This window comes from Triticum aestivum, chromosome 4B (genome assembly GCF_018294505.1).
Source record: "Triticum aestivum cultivar Chinese Spring chromosome 4B, IWGSC CS RefSeq v2.1, whole genome shotgun sequence".
In the NCBI taxonomy this organism is placed as follows: Eukaryota; Viridiplantae; Streptophyta; class Magnoliopsida; order Poales; family Poaceae; genus Triticum; species Triticum aestivum.
In genome coordinates, this window is record NC_057804.1 from 170204995 (window position 1) to 170226041 (window position 21047).

Consider the following 21047-nt stretch of genomic DNA (forward strand, 5'->3'; position numbering starts at 1 on the left):
TCCTAATCTTGATCTATGCCAACCCAACAAACATCTTCGGAGACACCTGTAGAGCATCTTTATAATCACCCAGTTACGTTGTGATGTTTGATAGCACACAAGGTGTTCCTCCGGTATTCAAGAGTTGCATAATCTCATAGTCAGAGGAATATGTATAAGTCATGAAGAAAGCAATATCAATAAAACTTAACGATCATTATGCTAAGCTAACGGATGGGTCTTGTCCATCACATCATTCTCCTAATGGTGTGATCCCGTTCATCAAATGACAACACCTGTCTATGGTCAGGAAACTTAACCATCTTTGATTAACTAGCTAGTCTAGTAGAGGCATACTAGGGACACCTTTTTTTGTCTATGTATCCACACATGTATCAAGTTTCCGATTAATACAATTCTAGCATGAATAATAAACATTTACCATGATATAAGGAAATATAAATAACAACTTTATTATTGCCTCTAGGGCATATTTCCTTCATATAAACCCTGTTGTTTTACCCTTAATGGCAGCAACACAATATGTGTCTCGCTACCCCTACTGTCACTAGGTGAGGACACAACAAGATTGAACCCATCACAAAGCACCTCTCTTAGTGAACATAAATCAATCTAGTTGGTCAAACCAAACAGATAGACCGGAGAAATACAAAGATATAATAATCATGCATAATAAAGTTCATAAAAGACTCAATTACTTTCAATGAATAATCTGATCATAAATCCACAGTTCATCAGATCTTAACAAACACACCGCAAAGGAAGATTACATCGGATAGAACTCCAAGAAGATAGAGGAGAACATTGTATTGAAGATCAAAGAGAGAAGAAGCCATCTAGCTACTAGCTATGGACCCGTAGATCTGTGGTAAACTACCCACGCATCATCGGAAGGCAACAAGGATGATGTAGAAGCCCTCCGTGATCAATTCCCCCTCTGCTAGAGTACCGAAAAAGCCCTCTAGATGGAATCGCGGAAGAATAGAAGCTTGCGGCGGCAAAAAAAGTGTTTCAGGTGGCTCTCAGGGGTTTCCCAATATTTGAGAATTTATAAAAGTGAAATTAGGTCGGACGGAGCCATGTGGGGCCCACAAGGTAACATGGCGCGCCCTACCCCCCGGGGCGCGCCCTGTTGCCTTGCCGTCTCCTCACTTCTCGTCTGGTCTTGTCCTGAAGCTTCTAGGGGCTCTTATGTCCAGAAAAAAATCGTCAAAAATTTTCATAGTGGTTGGACTCCTTTCGGTACTGATTTTCTGAAAAACCAAAAACAAACAGAAAATATCAACTATCGCTAGGCACTGGTTAATAGGTTAGTTCCAAAAAATGATATAAAATAGCATAAACGTGCATATAAAGCATCCAAGACTCATAATACAATAGCATGAAACAATAAAAAATTATGATACGTTGGAGACGTATCAGGGACTAGTCCACTGACATAGATGCAGGAGGCCGCCATCCAACCGCAGCCACATATATTTCAAACACTTTTTTTTAACAAATCAGATGAAATTCATGTAAACACGGGCGGATTTCATATAAACATGACGGATTTCATACAAACGAGACGAAAACGTTTACATTTTGGACATATTTTTAACTAAAAATGTAAAATTATGTGCGTATACGATCGCGGGGAGCTCCACTTCCATGACACTAATACACTACATTAGTCTATGGCCGGCTGCGGTAGATCCCTTTGTCTTCCCCATGTCCAGCAGCCCGCTCACCGGACTGCCAGGAGCCCCGGAGGTATACGCTTCATCGCAAAGGGCGGCTTGTTTCCCCACCGCTCATCGGAGTGGAACCCCCGGCTGATGCTTCAGCCGGAGGGGAACCAAGGGCACCTCCACTTCCGTGGAGCCCAGGCAGGGGTCAACGATGGTCTGCGCTAAAAAATCAGGCAAGTCACCGGCTGTAAAAGCGGGCGATACGCTGGCGGTGGTCTTCTCGGGACACAAGCGGCAACGGCCTCCCGTGTTCTACTTTCCCTCGATGTTGGCGGCGGACACGCTGGCCATCGACTCGTTGATCTCCGTGCAGCCGGTTCTTTCTTTGCAGGCAGGGCGCGGTTGCGCGCGCGTTGATGGCGGATGGCGCGGTTGTAGGCACGGGAAGCGCGGTACGACGCGACGACGTCGACGGCAACGAAGATGCCCGTGTCGCCATGCTCCAGCAGTGCCGGCCTGGAGTAAGTCACCACTCCTCCGCGAGCTGGCTTGGAGCGGCGAGTTGCCGAACCACGCGTCTGCTTGGGGCATCAACTTGCTCCGTCGGGCTAGGCGATGGAGGTGGAGCAGTGAGCTGCCTTGTTCGTATCTGGCTGGCTCAGTTGGCCACCCAACCGATTTCTATGCCGGAGAGCAGTTCCTGCTCGTCGGATGCCATTGAAAGGGTGGAGAAAATGGTGGAAGGAGGTGATGAGGAGCGGCGGATTGGTGCGGTTCTTACCCGGCGTCTGGCCTCATTTAAATAGAGGATGGATGGGAGGAGCTTGTCCAGCGTTGCGTTTAATGCCGGTCCGCTCGTGGACGGAAGTGTGGCCGGAGAGTTTTCTCGGCTTGCACGCGGATTTAGTGGAGGTGTTTGAATGCGGCAAGGAGGCGTGTTTAGCCGGCATGCAGCGGGTGGTGCCCTTGGCCGACGCGCCGCTTCAATGACGGAGTCAGTGTGGGGTCGCGTCCGCCCTGAGCCGTCATCAATGTGGAGCGATGGGCTCTATAGCGGCATGAATGCGGGCAACTGACGTCGGGCGGGAAGCACGTGCACGAGGGAGGAGAGGGTTTGGGTAGATCAGGGCGATCAGAAGTGGGCATGACAGCGGTTCGGATTCTCGCAAAGTCTTATTTTGTTCCTGATTATGGAAGAAATTATGCCCATGACACGGACCGATACAAGACCGTATTAGATGACTTCCGTGATCTGGAGAGTGCGATCCGATTGAGGATCGGGCGTTGGAGATGCCCTAGCCATGTCCCATCAAACTAAAATATTTAGCATAGAAGGATCTAGGAGACGGGAAAATATCTGAGCAGAGGCCCAAGGAAGGATCTGTTCTCATGCTTGCCATTCTTCCAATCAATAAAGAGGATACAGTATATAAAAATGGCGCCGTGGACGTGCATGTCGGCGTGTGTCCGTCCATACATAGCTCAGCTGCGCTCTGCTGTGCAAGGCAATGAAGACGCGACCTGCCTGCTGCTTCCTTGTTGGAAACCCAAACATAATTCTCCTCTTTTGTTTAGGTCCCGTCCATTCGTCCACGCACTTGTCCTGTGTGTCCTTCACCCTCAAAGAAGCAAAGCAGCTTCTGGAGGCCGGGAGCCAGTCCGGTTCTGGTTCCTGAGGAAATTTCTTTTCGTCCACATCGGTTCCACGAATTTGTTCTTCTGCGCGTCTTTCGTGCCACCGGTGTGCAGTCGTTTCCTTGATTTCGTGTTTCTCTCGTTTCTCGCTGGAAATAAATCAGTTGCACGAAGATCTAATTTTGGTTGGACTGCATTTGAAATAAACTACATCATACAGGTTCAGTTCATATATCCCTCCTATAACAGAAAGGAAAAAGTTCAAAACAAACCTTCAACTGATAGACGAAAGCTAAATCGAACCCTCAACTTACAATCCCAGAAATCAACACATCAAACTTTTTGATCCCGGTCTATTTTAAACCTTAATAGCGTTTTCAAACAGGGATTGTATAGATGCCATGTCGAATCTGAGGATAGTTACTCCAGTCACAACTGAACTTAAGATCTGCCGCTGCTAAACACTTCCAGGTAGCCACTAAAATAATTAGCTGTTGTTGCTATACTGAGAGGCCTGAACTATTTATCCACGCAAAACCGCGTCGAGATTTGAAAGATTCTTTAAGGGCAAACAAATATTAAAAATGTGCAGGCCCGAACAATCTTTAAATCTCTGATTTTTTTTAAATACGAACACTTTTGAAAATTCTGGATACTTTTTAATAAGCAGACACTTTTTAAAAACACAATCAATTTTGAGTGAACACTATTTGAAACATAAACATTTTTCTTGAAAAAAATGGGAACAAATTATTAAAGGTGAATATTTTTTAAATGTTTTTATAGTTTTATAAATTGTTTATTGTCATTAAAAAATATAAAATGTGCATTTGGCAAAATGTTATCATGTCGGTTTTGGAATTTCATAAATTATTTGCATTTAAAAATATATTCGCTATTTCAAAATTGTTTACAGTTTTTTATGAAATGTTTCGAAAAAAGGTTTTCATATATGAACGCTCATTCCTGTTCTTATATACAAGTATACGCTAAAAATAATCATCAGCAGCCTTCAAGCCGATTGGCTAGGTGAGGCCTCTACGAGTGCGACGTACTGAATTCAAGTATTGTGAAGCTCATTTTTTGTGGCCGCTTATAATTTTTTGTTGCTCCTAATAATCCCTCCTTCCCATATAATCTTGGGCTTCTAACGTTTCGGCACGAAATTTAGCGCAGCTGCATGTTACTTGAGTTGTGGTTGGCTGGTAGAAGACAAGTGGGTTCGTAAAAAATGTTTATATTCATTGCAGAAATTTAAAAGTTATTATCGTTACGAAAATGGAAAAACAAAGAAAATAAAAAAAGCGAGTGTCCGAGCGACTGCGTTAATGGGCCAACCCAATCCGTCCTAATGTCAAGCCAGCCCGTCAACGATCCTTGCCACGCCGGTGAATACCAATTAAACACCCTCAAGGTTTAACGTAGACCAGAATCAGAGAGTTCGGTCGGAATTGCAAGATCAGGCTTTGATTTAGTTTTCGTCTAGTACAAATTAAAGGTTTGTTTTAGACTTTTCTCTAGCAGGAAAATACAGCAGCCGTATCCCCGAAAAAAGTAGGAGTAACAAGTTAACAGCTAACGAAAGAGACCCACATACAACGCTGAAAACGGAACGGGGGGCCTCGCAACAACCATATACGACGCCTTCGGAGAGCTCTACTTCGGAAGCCCGTCGAGCAGTTGCACACTTCGGCTTGGTTGTTGACTTGTTGCTGTGGAAAGATTCAGTGGCGCCCGGAGCTTGTTTACATGGAACGAGGCAAAGTTCTCCAGCCTGTTCATTGCTTCATTCGCACATAGAGGCATTCACTCCTGAATGTAGCAAAGCAAAAACCGGAGTTGGGTAGTTTTTTTTTTTGAAAGAAAGTTCGAGCTTTATTCATTAGAAATAATCATTACATCGTTTATGAGGATTGGTACAATTGCATTATGTGGTTCCTCAAACCAATCAAAAACGAATGAAGATCTAGCCAACTTGGCAAGTTCATGAGCAACTTTATTTGCTTCTCTATTATAATGCTCGAATCTAGAAATAGGAAAATCGCAAGCTAAGTGAAAACAGTCATAAAAAATTGCAGCTGCTGCCCCCGACGATCGTCCTCCTTCGTTCATGGTCTCGATCACCTCCATATTATCCGAGTTAATAATTATGCGATTACAACCCGTCCTTTGCGCAAGCGATAGGCCAAATTTTAACGCCAAAGCTTCAGCCATCAACACATCTGCACACCAGTCAATCTTACCATTTCCCCCACCGATGAACCTACCTTTGTCATCTTTTAAGATAGCCCCGATCGTACCCCTAAGAAGGTCGTGATCAAAAGAAGCATCAACATTAAGTTTAACAAATCCCGTCGGGGGATTAGACCATCCTCCTCTTTTAATGGAAGCCTTCGGCGAGGAGGCATTAACAAAATTGGCAGCGAGAGTGCGTATCCCCATGGATATTTGTTGTGCATTCTGAGTAGTCTCATTGTGTACCAATTTGCGCCTTTCCCACCACAAGTACCAGGCTAATATGACAATTATGTCACGCACATTACGAGTGCCCATAATACATAGTTCCTGATCTGGTAATGAAAGTAAATATTCCAAGATTGCCTCACCCGCATAGTCTATTTTACAAGCTCTGTCGATAATATCGTCCATCCCTAGTCTTCTCCAGACTTCTTTTGCTCTGTCACATAGAAACAGCAAGTGTTTTGTGTCTTCTGGCCCAGATGAGCTGGCAGGACACTTAGGCGAGACTTTCACATGTCTATTAGCTAAGTTAACACAACACGGAATAGTGCCGTGAAGTGTACGCAAAATAAATATTTTAACCTTTGCTGGACAAGCAAGCTTCCAAATCCTCGCCCAAATAGGATTGACCGTGGTAACGTCCCATCCCATTGGTATGTCGTAACTTGTTCCCATATTGGTGGTCCCATTCCACAAAATAAGCAGACCGAACCGAAAAATCCCATTTTTTGTAAAATTCCAAGCTATGAAATCTAGCATATCATGTTGCGATATCGGGATCGTAAGCACTTGCTGAACATCAATAGGCCATAGAGTCTGTCTGAGAAGATCTTCATCCCAATTATTTAGGATTGGATCAATCAAATCTGCTACCTTCCGTAACAACTGGCCTCCCTTAGGGGTAACAATTTTACGTCTTGCACAATTTAGAATCCATGCGTCCTCCCAAATGTCAATATTCTGCCCGTTTCCCACTCGCCAAATATGACCACGCTTCAGGGAGCTCACACCCGCCATAATACTTTGCCAGGTGAAGGAAGATCCCTTCTTCAGGTCAGTGTTCAACAAGTCACCGTCAGGATAGTATTTGACTCTCAAAATAGTAGCACATAGAGAATCCGATTCTCGAGAAGACGCCAAGCCTGTTTAGCAAGCATAGCCAAATTGAAACAATGGATATCCCGAAAACCCATTCCTCCTTGGTTCTTGGGTACACACATTTTCCACCAAGCCATCCAATGCATCCTCCTTTGGTTGTCCTCATCTCCCCACCAGAAATGCGCCATCGCGTCAATAATTCCTTTGCAATTTTTTTAGGAATTTTAAAGACCGACATTGCATAGGTGGGAATAGCTTGAACAACCGCTTTAAGTAAGATCTCCTTTCCTCCAGCCGACAGAAGTTTTTCCTTCCAGCCACTAATTCTCTGAACAATACGATCAATTAAGTATTGGAAACAATCGGTTTTATCTAAACCCACATTGGCCGGCAGTCCTAAATATTTGTCATTCAAGGCCTCAGTCATTATATTGAGAATTGTACACATTTGTTCTCTAGTGTCCACTCCCGTATTAGGGCTAAAAAAGATGCTGGATTTGTCGACACTGACCATCTGCCCTGAAGCTGCGCAATACGAATCTAGAACTGATTTTAATGTTTCCGCACTTTGCAAATTTGCTTTCATAAGGATTAAAGAGTCATCAGCAAAAAGAAGGTTCGTGACAGATGGGGCATCTCTGCAAACCTTTACTCCTGAAATATTCCCATTTTCTTTCGCATGCGTTAGTAAAGCTGTGAGACCCTCCGTGCATAACAGGAACAGGTAAGGAGACAGCGGGTCTCCTTGCCTCAGACCCCTAGTAGGTTTAAAACTTTCACTCTCCTCCGCATTAAACCGAATACGATATTCAACAGTAGAAACACACTCCATAATAAAATTTACCCACACCTCACGAAATCCAAGTTTGAGCATAATCTCCTTGAGAAAAGGCCATTCAACCCGGTCATAAGCTTTATGCATATCCAATTTTATCGCACATAATCCTTCTTTGCCTGCTCTCTTTTTCTTGATGGTGTGGAAGCATTCGTATGCCACCAATACGTTGTCCGTAATAAGTCTTCCAGGAACGAATGCGCTTTGAGTTGGGCTAATAATATCTGGTAGGAACACCTTTAGGCGAGAGGCAATCATTTTTGCAATAATTTTATACACCACATTGCACAGACTAATTGGTCTAAACTGGGTTACCTTCTCCGGAGAATTGACTTTTGGTATCATCACAACCACAGTATCATTCCAGCCAGATGGGATAGTGCAAGTGTTTAATGCTTTCAAAACCTCCTCGATCAGATCATCTCCTAACATTGGCCAAAACCTTTTATAGAAAATAGCATGGAGCCCATCAGGCCCTGGGGCTTTCAAATCCCCAATGTCGAACAAGGCTTTACGAACATCATCAGCCGTATACGAAGAAAGGAGGGCATTGTTCATCTCAGCAGATACTCTCCTCTTTACCAGTGATAACACATCCTGATTAGGTTGCTCGATCTCTGAGGTAAAAAGCTTTTTAAAATATTCTGTGATATGATCCTTCAATTCCATATCTTGTCGCCAGACCCCAGTATCATCGAGAAGTTTTTTGATATTATTTCTCTTTTTCCTAGCAGTAGCTGCATTATGGAAGAAGGAAGTATTTTGGTCTCCGTGCATCAACCAATTTGCTCTACCTCTTTGTAACGAAAAAATCTCTTCCTGATCCAATAGATTCTCGATGAGAACTACAATTTCTTTCTGCCTAGAAAGGGAATCTATATTCATAGGGCCACGTTTCAATTTCTCTAACTCTTTTTTTAATTTATTAATTCTCTGTTTCGGTCCCTTCAAGATCTCAAGGTCCTAGGAATGTAGATCGGCGTGTACTGCTCGGGTCCTGTCTGTGAGTGTCGGGCCAATACCAGCCAGCTTTGCCTTCTCCCACGATGTCTTGACAATTTCACTAACAATTTCTTCTTTAAGCCATCTGGCTTCAAATTTTTTAATACCCCTATTCAGCGGCCTAAACATATTACCGTCAAAATAATCCATATCCAAAACTAACGGCCGGTGGTCAGAATGTACATGGTTTTCATTAATCACAGCCGCTTGAGGAAATTTATGCGCCCATTGTACATTACATACTGCACGGTCAAGACGTTCCCTAATCTCACCTCTCCTCCATGTAAAGGGGTCTCCTATGTGTTGAGGAACGTTGCAGAAAATAAAATTTTTCCTACGGTTTCACCAAGATCAATCTATGAGTTCATCTAGCAACGAGAGAGAGAAGTGCATCTACATACCCTTGTAGATCGAGCGGAAGCATTCAAGAGAACGGGGTTGAGGGAGTCGTACTCGTCGTGATCCAAATCACCGGAGATCCTAGCGCCGAACAGACGGCACCTCCACGTTCAACACACGTACGGTCAGCGAGACGTCTCCTCCTTCTTGATCCACCAAGGGGGAAGGAGAGATTGATGAAGATCCAGCAGCACGACGGCGTGGTGGTGGATGCAGCAGGGATCCCGGCAGGGCCTTAACAAGCGTCTGCGGGAGGGAGAGGTGTAGCAAGGGGAAAGGGAGGCGCCAAGTGCAAGGGTGTGGCTGCCCTCCCTCCCCCCTCTTTATATAGGGTCCCCAGGGGGGGCACCGGCCCTAGGAGATTGAATCTCCAAGGGGGGCGGCGGCCAAGGGGGTGCCTTGCCCCCCAAGGCAAGTGGAGGTGCCCCCCACCCTAGGGTTTCCAACCCTAGGCACAGGGGGCCCAAGGGGGGGGGGTGCACCAGCCCACCAGGGGCTGGTTACCCTCCCACTTCAGCCCGTGGGGCCCTCCGGGATAGGTGGCCCCACCCGGTGGACCCCCGGGACCCTTTCGGTGGTCCTGGTACAATACCGGTGACCCCCGAAACTTTCTCGATGGCTAAAACTCGACTTCCCATATATAATTCTTTACCTCCGGACCATTCCGGAACTCCTCGTGACGTCCGGGATCTCATCCGGGACACCGAACAACTTTCGGTTTGCTGCATACTAATATCTCTACAACCCTAGCGTCACCGAACCTTAAGTGTGTAGACCCTACGGGTTCGGGAGACACGTAGACATGACCGAGACGGCTCTCCAGTCAATAACCAACAACGGGATCTGGATACCCATGTTGGCTCCCACATGCTCCTCGATGATCTCATCGGATGAACCACGATGTCGAGGATTCAAGCAACCCCGTATACAATTCCCTTTGTCAATCGGTACGTTACATGCCCGAGATTCGATCGTCGGTATCCCAATACCTTGTTTAATCTCGTTACTGGTAAGTCACTTTACTCGTACCGTAATGCATGATCCTGTGACCAGACACTTGGTCACTTTGAGCTCATTATGATGATGCATTACCGAGTGGGCCCAGAGATACCTCTCCGTCATACGGAGTGACAAATCCCAGTCTCGATCCGTGTCAACTCAACAGACACTTTCGGAGATACCCGTAGTATACCTTTATAGTCACCCAGTTATGTTGTGACGTTTGGTACACCCAAAGCACTCGTACGGTATCCGAGAGTTACACGATCTCATGGTCTAAGGAAAAGATACTTGACATTGGAAAAGCTCTAGCAAACGAACTACACGATCTTGTGCTATGTTAGGATTGGGTCTTGTCCATCATATCATTCTCCTAATGATGTGACCCTGTTATCAATGACATCCAATGTCCATAGTCAGGAAACCATGACTATCTGTTGATCAGCGGGCTAGTCAACTAGAGGCTCACTAGGGACATGTTGTGGTCTATGTATTCACACATGTATTACGATTTCCGGATAACACAATTATAGCATGAATAAAAGACAATTATCATGAATAAGGAAATATAATAATAATCCTTTTATTATTGCCTCTAGGGCATATTCCCAACAGTCTCCCACTTGCACTAGAGTCAATAATCTAGTTACATTGTGATGAATTGAACACCCATAGAGTTCTGGTGTTGATCATGTTTTTCTCGCGGAAGAGGTTTAGTCAACGGATCTGTGACATTCAGATCCATATGCACTTTGCAAATATCTATGTCTCCATCTTGAACATTTTCACGGATGGAGTTGAAACGACGCTTGATGTGCCTGGTCTTCTTGTGAAACCTGGGCTCCTTGGCAAGGGCAATAGCTCTAGTGTTGTCACCGAAGAGAGTGATCGGCCCCGACGCATTGGGTATGACTCCTAGGTCGGTGATGAACTCCTTCATCCATATTGCTTCATGCGCTTCCTCCGAGGCTGCCATCTACTCCGCTTCACATGTAGATCCCGCCACGACACTTTGCTTGCAACTGCACCAGCTTATTGCTCCACGATTCAACATATACACGTATCCGGTTTGTGACTTAGAGTCATCCAGATCTGTGTCGAAGCTAGCATCGACGTAACCTTTTACGACGAGCTCTTCGTCACCTCCATAAATGAGAAACATATCCTTAGTCCTTTTCAGGTACTTTAGGATGTTCTTGACCGCTGTCCAGTGTTCCTTGCCGGGATTACTTTGGTACCTTCCTACCAAACTTACGACAAGGTTTACATCAGGTCTGGTACACAACATGGCATACATAATAGACCCTATGGCTGAGGCATAGGGGATGCCACTCATCTCTTCTTTATCTTCTGCCGTGGTCGGGCATTGAGCCGAGCTCAATCTCACACCTTGCAATACAGGCAAGAACCCTTTCTTGGACTGATTCATATTGAACTTCTTCAATATCTTATCAAGGTATGTGCTTTGTGAAAGACCTATGAGGCGTCTCGATCTATCCCTATAGATCTTGATGCCTAATATGTAAGTAGCTTCTCCAAGGCCCTTCATTGAAAAACACTTATTCAAGTAGGCCTTAATGCTGTCCAAAAGTTCTGTATCATTTCCCATCAAAAGTATGTCATCTACATATAATATGAGAAATGCTACAGAGCTCCCACTCACTTTCTTGTAAACGCAGGCTTCTCCATAAGTCTGCATAAACCCAAACGCTTTGATCATCTCATCAAAGTGAATGTTCCAACTCTGAGATGCTTGCACCAGCCCATAAATTGATCGCTGGAGCTTGCATACCTTGTTAGCATTCTCAGGGTCGACAAAACCTTCCGGCTGCATCATATACAGTTCTTCCTTAAGATGTCCGTTAAGGAATGCCGTTTTGACGTCCATTTGCCATATCTCATAATCATAGTATGCGGCAATTGCTAACATGATTCGGATGGACTTTAGCTTCGCTACGGGAGAGATTGTAGTCGACCCCTTGAACTTGTCGATAACCCTTAGCGACAAGTCGAGCTTTATAGATGGTAACATTACCATCCGCGTCCGTCTTCTTCTTAAAGATCCATTTGTTTTCTATCGCTCGCCGATCATCGGGCAAGTCTGTCAAAGTCCATACTTCGTTTTCATACATGGATCCTATCTCGGATTGCATGGCTTCAAGCCATTTGTTGGAATCTGGGCCCACCATCGCTTCTTCATAGTTCGAAGGTTCACCGTTGTCTACCAACATGATTTCCAGGACAGGGTTGCCATACCACTCTGGTTTGGAACGTGTCCTCGTGGACCTACGAAGTTCAGTAGTAACTTGATCCGAAGTACCTTGATCATTATCATTAACTTCCTCTTGAATTGGTGCTGGCACCACAGGAACATCTTCCTGAGCTGCGCTACTCACCGGTTCAAGAGGTAGTACTTCATGAAGCTCTACTTTCCTCCCACTTAGTTCTTTCGAGAGAAACTCTTTATCCAGAAAGGACCCGTTCTTGGCAACAAAGATCTTGCCCTCGGATCTTAAGTAGAAGGTATACCCAATGCTTTCCTTAGGGTATCCTATGAAGACGCATTTTCCGACTTGGGTTCGAGCTTTTCAGGTTGAAGTTTCTTGACATAAGCATTGCATCCCCAAACTTTTAGAAACGACAGCTTAGGTTTCTTCCCAAACCATAATTCATACGGTGTCGTCTCAACGGATTTAGACGGTGCCCTATTTAAAGTGAATGTAGCTGTCTCTAGAGCGTATCCCCAAAAAGATAGCGGTAAATCGGTAAGAGACATCATAGATCGCACCGTATCCAATAAAGTGCGATTACGATGTTCGGACACACCGTTACGCTGAGGTGTTCCAGGCGGCGTGAGTTGTGAAACGATTCCACATTTCCTTAAGTGCGTACCAAATTCGTGACTTAAATATTCTCCTCCATGATCTGATCATAAGAACTTTATCTTTCAGTCACGTTGATTCTCTACCTCATTCTGAAATTCCTTGAACTTTTCAAAGGTCTCAGACTTGTGTTTCATCAAGTAGACATAACCATATCTACTCAAGTCATTAGTGAGAGTGAGAACATAATGATATCCTCCGCGAGCCTCAACGCTCATTGGACCACACACATCGGTATGTATGATTTCCAATATGTTGGTTGTTCGCTCCATTGTTCCGGAGAACGGAGTCTTGGTCATTTTGCCCATGAGGCATGGTTCGCATGTGTCAAATGATTCATAATCGAGAGACTCTAAAAGTCCATCAGCATGGAGCTTCTTCATGTGCTTGACACCAATGTGACCAAGGCGGCAGTGCCACAAGTATGTGGGACTATCGTTATCAACTTTACATCTTTTGGTATTCACACTATGAATATGTGTAACATTACGTTCGAGATTCATTAAGAATAAACCATTGACCATCGGGGCATGACCATAAAACATATCTCTCATATAAATAGAACAACCATTATTCTCGGATTTAAATGAGTAGCCATCTCGTATTAAATGAGATCTAGATATAATGTTCATGCTCAAAATTGGCACTAAATAACAATTATTGAGGTCTAAAACTAATCCCGTAGGTAAATGTAGAGGTAGCGTGCCAACGGCGATCACATCGACCTTGGAACCATTCCCGACGCGCATCGTCACCTCGTCCTTCGCTAGTCTCCGTTTATTCCGTAGTTCCTGCTTTGAGTTACAAATATGAGCAACCACACCGGTATCGAATACCCAGGAGCTACTACGAGTATTGGTAAGGTACACATCAATTACATGTATATCACATATACCTTTAGTGTTGCCGGCCTTCTTGTCCGCTAAGTATTTGGGGCAGTTCCGCTTCCAGTGTCCCTTCCCTTTGCAATAAAAGCACTCAGTCTCAGGCTTGGGTCCATTCTTTGACTTCTTCCCGGCAACTGGCTTACCGGGCATGGCAACATCCTTGCCGTCCTTCTTGAAGTTCTTCTTATCCTTGCCTTTCTTGAACTTAGTGGTTTTGTTGACGATCAACACTTGATGTTCCTTTTTGATTTCTACCTCTGCTGACTTCAGCATTGAAAATACTTTAGGAATAGTTTTCACCATCCCCTGCATATTGTAGTTCATCACAAAGCTCTTGTAGCTCGGTGGGAGCGACTGAAGGATTCTGTCAATGACCGCCTCGTCCGGGAGGTTAATGTCCAGCTGGGACAGGCGGTTGTGCAACCCAGACATTTTGAGTATGTGCTCACTGACAGAACTATTTTCCTCCATCTTACAACTATAGAACTTGTCAGAGACTTCATATCTCTCGACCCGGGCATGAGCTTGGAAAACCATTTTCAGCTCCTCGAACATCTCATATGCTCCGTGTTTCTCAAAACGCTTTTGGAGCCCCGGTTCTAGGCTGTAAAGCATGCCGCACTGAACGAGGGAGTAATCATCAGCACTGACTGCCAAGCGTTCATAACGTCTTGGTTCCCTGGGATGGGTGCTTCACCTAGCGGTCCTTCTAGGACATATGCTTTCTTGGCAGCTATGAGGATGATCCTCAGGTTCCGGACCCAGTCCGTATAGTTGCTGCAATCATCTTTCAGCTTGGTTTTCTCTAGGAACGCGTTGAAGTTCATGTTGACATGAGCGTTGGCCATTTGATCTACAAGACATTTTTGCAAATATTTTAGACTAAGTTCATGATAATTAAGTTCATCTAATCAAATTATTAATGAACTCCCACTCAGATTAGACATCCCTCTAGTCATCTAAGTGATACATGATCCGAGTCGACTAGGTCGTGTCCGATCGTCACGTGAGACGGACTAGTCATCATCGGTGAACATCTCCATGTTGATCGTATCTTCCATACGACTCATGTTCGACCTTTCGGTCTCTTGTGTTCCTAGGCCATGTCTGTACATGCTAGGCTCGTCAAGTTAACCTAAGTGTTTATCCATGTGTAAATCTGTCTTACACCCGTTGTATGTGAACGTTAGAATCTATCACACCCGATTATCACGTGGTGCTTCGAAACAACGAACTGTCGCAACGGTGCACAGTTAGGGGGAACACTTTCTTGAAATTATTATGAGGGATCATCTTATTTACTACCGCCATTCTAAGTAAACAAGATGCATAAACATAATAAACATCACATGCAATTAAACAGTGACATGATATGGCCAATATCATATAGCTCCTTTGATCTCCATCTTCGGGGCTCCATGATCATCTTCGTCACCGGCATGACACCATGATCTCCATCATCGTGTCTCCATGAAGTTGATCGCCAACTATTACTTCTACTACTATGGCTAACGGTTTAGCAATAAAGTAAAGTAATTACATCGCATTAAATCATTGACACGCAGGTCATACAATAATTAAGACAACTCCTATGGCTCCTGCTGGTTGTCATACTCATCGACATGCAAGTCGTGATTCCTATTACAAGAACATGATCTCATACATCATATATATATCATTCATCACAACTTTTGGCCATATCACATCACAAAGCAATTGCTGCAAAAACAAATTAGACGTCCTCTAATTGTTGTTGCATCTTTTACGTGGCTGCAATAGGGTTCTAGCAAGAACATTTTCTTACCTACGAAAAAACCACAACGTGATTTGTCAACTTCTATTTACCCTTGATAAGGACCCTTTTCATCGAATCTGCTCCAACTAAAGTGGGAGAGACAGACACCCGCTAGCCACCTTATGCAACTAGTGCATGTCAGTCGGTGGAACCTGTCTCACGTAAGCGTACGTGTAAGGTCGGTCCGGGCCGCTTCATCCCACAATACCGCTGAAGCAAAATAAGACTAGTAGTGGCAAGAAAATTGACACAACAAATTTGTGTTCTACTCGTGCAAAGAGAACTACGCATAGACCTAGCTCATGATGCCACTGTTGAGGAACGTTGCAGAAAATAAAAATTTTCCTACGGTTTCACCAAGATCAATCTATGAGTTCATCTAGCAACGAGAGAGAGAAGTGCATCTACATAACCTTGTAGATCGAGCGGAAGCATTCAAGAGAACGGGGTTGAGGGAGTCATACTCGTCGTGATCCAAATCACCGGAGATACTAGCGCCGAACGGACGGCACCTCCGCGTTCAACACACGTACGGTCAGCGAGACGTCTCCTCCTTCTTGATCCAGCAAGGGGGAAGGAGAGGTTGATGAAGATCCAGCAGCACGACGGCGTGGTGGTGGATGCAGCAGGGATCCCGGCAGGGCTTCACCAAGCGTCTGCGGGAGGGAGAGGTGTAGCAAGGGGAAAGGGAGGCGCCAAGTGCAAGGGTGCGGCTGCCCTCCCTCCCCCCTCTTTATATAGGGTCCCCAGGGGGGCGCCGGCCCTAGGAGATTGAATCTCCAAGGGGGGCGGCGGCCAAGGGGGTGCCTTGCCCCCCAAGGCAAGTGGAGCCGCCCCCCACCCTAGGGTTTCCAACCCTAGGCGCAGGGGGGCTCAAGGGGGGGGGGGCGCACCAGCCCACCAGGGGCTGGTTCCCCTCCCACTTCAGCCCATGGGGCCCTCGGGGATAGGTGGCCCCACCCGCTGGACCCCCGGGACCCTTCCGGTGGTCCTGGTACAATACTGGTGACCCCCGAAACTTTCTCGATGGCCGAAACTCAACTTCCCATATATAATTCTTTACCTCCGGACCATTTCGGAACTCCTCGTGATGTCCGGGATCTCATCCGGGACTCTGAACAACTTTCAGTTTGCTGCATACTAATATCTCTACAACCCTAGCGTCACCGAACCTTAAGTGTGTAGACCCTACGGGTTCGGGAGACATGTAGACATGATCGAGACGACTCTCCGATCAATAACCAACAGCGGGATCTGGATACCCATGTTGGCTCCCACATGCTCCTCGATGATCTCATCGGATGAACCATGATGTCGAGGATTCAAGCAACCCCGTATACAATTCCCTTTGTCAATCGGTACATTACATGCCCGAGATTCGATCGTCGGTATCCCGATACCTCGTTTAATCTCGTTACCGGCAAGTCACTTTACTCGTACCGTAATGCATGATCCCGTGAACAAACACTTGGTCACTTTGAGATCATTATGATGATGCATTACGAGTGGGCCCAGAGATACCTCTCCGTCATACAGAGTGACAAATCCCAGTCTCGATCCGTGTCAACTCAATAAACACTTTCGGAGATACCCGTAGTATACCTTTATAGTCACCCAGTTACGTTGTGACGTTTGGTACACCCAAAGCACTCCTGCGGTATCCGGGAGTTACACGATCTCATGGTCTAAGGAAAAGATACTTGACATTGGAAAAGCTCTAGCAAACGAACTACACGATCTTGTGCTATGCTTAGGATTGGGTCTTGTCCATCACATCATTCTCCTAATGATGTGATCCTGTTATCAATGACATCCAATGTCCATAGTCAGGAAACCATGACTATCTATTGATCAGCGGGCTAGTCAACTAGAGGCTCACTAGGGACATGTTGTGGTCTATGTATTCACACATGTATTATGATTTTCGGATAACACAATTATAGCATGAATAAAAGACAATTATCATGAACAAGGAAATATAATAATAATCCTTTTATTATTACCTCTAGGGCATATTCCCAACACTATGAACCCCATATCATCCAAGCCACATTCTGCTAGACAATCACGAAAATCCTTCATCATTCCATTTGGTCTCGCATTGCCCCCCTCTTTCTCCGAGGAATATAAAATCTCATTAAAATCTCCTAGAACCACCCATGGATGATTACCCTTATGATACAAATTACGAATATCCTCCCAAGATAAATTGCGATCGCTCCAGTTCGGATGACCATAAAAACCCGTGAAACGCCACTGTACGACTTCCTCATTCATAAACAAAATATCAATAAAATTAGCCGAGATATAGTTCAACTCAACTTTATTCACTTTATGATAAAACAAGACAAGGCCCCCGACCCGACCATCACTCTCCACCACAAACATGGAATCAAAACTAAGGACCCGACGTAGCTCATCGGCTTTACAATTATTCAAGTGGGATTCTGAAAGAAAAATTAAGTCTGCCTGAACCCGCTCTTGAAGGTCCAAGAGCTCTCGAACTGCCGTGGTAGATAGCATCCCACGACAGTTCCAACCAAGGATTTTCATTTGGCCCGGCGGACCTCCTCATTGGAGGCCGCCGATGCGCCATCGTCTCCAACTGACTCTCTTCTCTCCTGCACGTACTCTTCTTCCTTCTCATCCGTCTCCTTCGCTACGTGGCTAACAACACCATCCACATCTTTTACCGTCTCTACTCTACCCGTACAAACTCTCTTGCTTGAGACATTTAAATCATCATACAATAAGCGCTCAAGACTATCCATGCTATTTTTCTCAAAAGAAAACACTAGATTGCTACCCGTCGAATGCGCATCGGAAAGAGGTCTTCTCTTTTTGCCTATCATTTTCTCACGGTCTTCCACCGAACGATCAACACCTCCTTCCTTTCTAGCCTTTTTCCCTTTCACCTTCTTGTGTCCCTGCGTAGCAGATTTAGTGGCATTGAAAACAAAAGATGAGCCAGGCTCCCCAAAATATCCCTTGGCATTTGCTGCAGCGAATTTAGCAGCCACAACACTGGTTAGTGCCTCAAGCATTCCCGACTGGAATAGGAGATGTCCCTGCTCTGTGGTTTGGTTGGGCACCACCATCGCCATAGTACACAGGCCCCCCTGACCCGCCAGGATAGTCTGGTCCGGAGCAGCAGTGGGCTACATGTGTTGCTGGAGATGCTCCCCATCCTGGCGCAGGTCCTGCAAGGGCATTTGGCCCCGTACTTCATGGCTCCGCCCGGCAAGCGCAGCCGGCGCGCCCGCCTGGTCCTCCTGACCAATGACGCCCCAGCCGGAGTAGGCAGTACGACCCCCTTAGCCCGACCCTCCTGGCTGGTGGTCTACTTGACGGAAAAAACGACTCCCTTATTGGAGACCGTGAGACCACTCACGGCAGTGGCCACCTTGACAACGTTCGTGGCCTTGGCGATGTTGTTGTTGACGATGGCTGTAGTCGAGTTGTTGCCGCCGTGAACGTAGTTCCCGAAGAGGAGACCCCTCCTGCTAGCACCTTGGCTCTTCCAGTAGGGCTCAACACTAAGGTTTCTTGGAAAACAAACTACTCTCTCCTCTCTTGGAATTTTACAAAACCTCTCTGATGTATGACCCACTATCCCACAACACTCATAGTACAAAGGTAGTTTCTCATACTTTACATCATATTTGAAGATCTTTGAACTACCTAAAGGGGTAATCTCTACAAAGCATTTCAGAGGCTCATGCAATAATATCTTCACACGCACATGCAGGTATTTCTCAACAATTACATGGTTCCGGTGCGAATCCTCTAGCACCTCTCCCAGTTGATCCTCGAGCGACCTCCCTACACTCTCTGTCTTAAACTCGTACGGGAGATCACGTACCTGGACCCAAATGGTCATGACGCCAAGGTCGACCTCCGCCGGGTCGCCCTTGCCGTCGAACTCGGTGAAAATGAGGCCGTCCCGCTTGAAGTGCCATGGCTGCGCCTTAAGCAAAAACTGACGGTCACTCTCAGTGGAAAATTTGGGGATGAACCTCCCGTCTTCGCTGGCCACCTCCTGGATGGTGACCACACCCTGGTTCTTCCAAGCCGTGCTCCAGAGGTCGTCGAGTATGACCCTCGGGTTGACCTGGAAAGGGGACAGGAGGCGCCCCACCACCAGCAGCCCGCTGACGGCCTTGCGAGCAGCCTCCATGTCAATGACAAGAGGCCGGCAAAGAGAGGAACTAGCTTGGACAATGGCCGGCGAAGAGCCCCCTCCCTCCATGGCGTCCATCACTCCCTTGGAACCCACTCCACTCACATGTTTCTTCCCCACCGCCCTACTCACATTATCTCCCTGTCCCGCCATGGAACACTTCACTAGGCTGCCACAAGGAATGGAAGGAGCAGAGAACAAGTGATTCTGCAATGGTGAGGAACCTGAAGAGAAACAACCTCTCCCGTGCCCACAAATATAGCAAGCCAGGGTCCCCGTCCATACAGCCTCGAAAATAAATTCGATGCAATTAACCATGATTAAAATGCCATAAAAAGGGCAGTTTCCTAATAACTACAGCACAAACAGCTGTCTCTCCCCCAGATGATCCACGAACGGAAGGATATGGGAACAAGATCGGCTCCTCCTTCAAATCCCGCTGACCTCTCGTACTGACAACCGGAAGGAAAGGATAACCTGCTAAATCTATAGAACAATCCTCTGCCACCCGGGCGTAATTGATAATCTTAATAAAAAAGGAAATTGAAACACCATAAATACGCCGTTTCCAAGTAATAGCAGCATAATTTTCTCTATTGCCTTCACAGTAATTAAAATTCAGTGTTTCCAAAGGTAAAATCACTGACATAGTCGCTCCCCACTGATTCCTCTCTCTACCATTCAATCCAGAAGAAGGGTTTACCAATTGATTAGGGAACAAATACACATCCTGCGCTATCCCCATATTTTCCCCCAGAACACAATCCGCTAAATCCGCGGATGTCATGGCGCAATTGGTCCCGATCGGATCTTCCCCATATGGAACGGAGGGATCTCACCTGCCAAGTTACGGATCAAATCCATCACTCTTTCTCTTGAATGCTGCAGGCACCGCTCTCGATTCTTCGCCCGCCTGAAAATACGCCTTGATCTCGTCCGAAACTCCTTCCATTCCTGCCCGCTGAAGAGACCCCCGATGAGGCCGGCACCAGGAAGGGGTCCCCCTTTTTCTGGTGGGACCGCCGGCGCCGAGGCTGCCATTCGCTCACTCACTCTGGATCTCCGTCGCCGCCAGATCACCTGGGCGATCGCAGGAGCCCCTGAGGTTTTTTTTGCAAAAGTTGCGGTGTGCCGTGTGTACTGTCCCGGAGTTGGGTAATTTTTTGTGAACGTTTCCTTTACCTATTTGTACATATTTATTTTATTGTTTTACGGTTTGGGGTTAAAAAATGTAGCAAAGCACTTTTCGGCTGTTTAACATCCAACAATGATGACTAAACATTTGCCATTTCTGTTGTTGCAAATTTCACAAAATAGTAGAGTTGGAAGCATTGACCATAAACAGCTACCAACTAAGGGCATCTCGAGCCGTTCGACCCCTCAAGGACTTAAAATAACGCCTCTTGGGGGCTTACTGGCGATAT